The sequence below is a fragment of the Lupinus angustifolius genome, chromosome LG14 (assembly GCF_001865875.1).
Source record: "Lupinus angustifolius cultivar Tanjil chromosome LG14, LupAngTanjil_v1.0, whole genome shotgun sequence".
In the NCBI taxonomy this organism is placed as follows: domain Eukaryota; kingdom Viridiplantae; phylum Streptophyta; class Magnoliopsida; order Fabales; family Fabaceae; genus Lupinus; species Lupinus angustifolius.
In genome coordinates this window covers 12281817-12282329 of record NC_032022.1, presented here as the reverse complement: position 1 = coordinate 12282329, position 513 = coordinate 12281817, and positions in this window count along the sequence as shown.

The following is a 513-nucleotide window of genomic DNA, read 5'->3' as shown; positions in this document are numbered from 1 at the left end:
AGGATTAGGATGAGGATGAGGATGAGGATGAGGATGAGGATGAGGATGAGGACGAGGAGGAGGACGAGGATGAGGATGTGGATGAGGATGATCACGAGGATTAGGATGAGGATGAGGGTGATGATTAGGATTAGGATTAGGATTATGATGTGGATGAAAATGAGGACAAGGATGAGGACGTGGTTGAGGATGATCATGAGGATAAGGATGAGGATGAGGATGAGGATGAGGATGAGGATGAGGATGAGGATGAGGATGAGTATGATTATCTGGATTAGGATTAGGATTAAGATTAAGATTGGGATTATGATTTTCATTAGGAAGAGGAGGAGGACGAGGATTAGGAAGAGGAGGAGGATGAGGTTGAGGATGAGGATGAGGATGAGCATGAGCATAAGGATGAACATGAGGTTGAGGATGATGATGAGGATGAGGATGAGGATGAGGATGAGGATGAGGATGAGGATGAGGATGAGGATGAGGATGAGGATGAGGATAAGGATGAGGATGAGG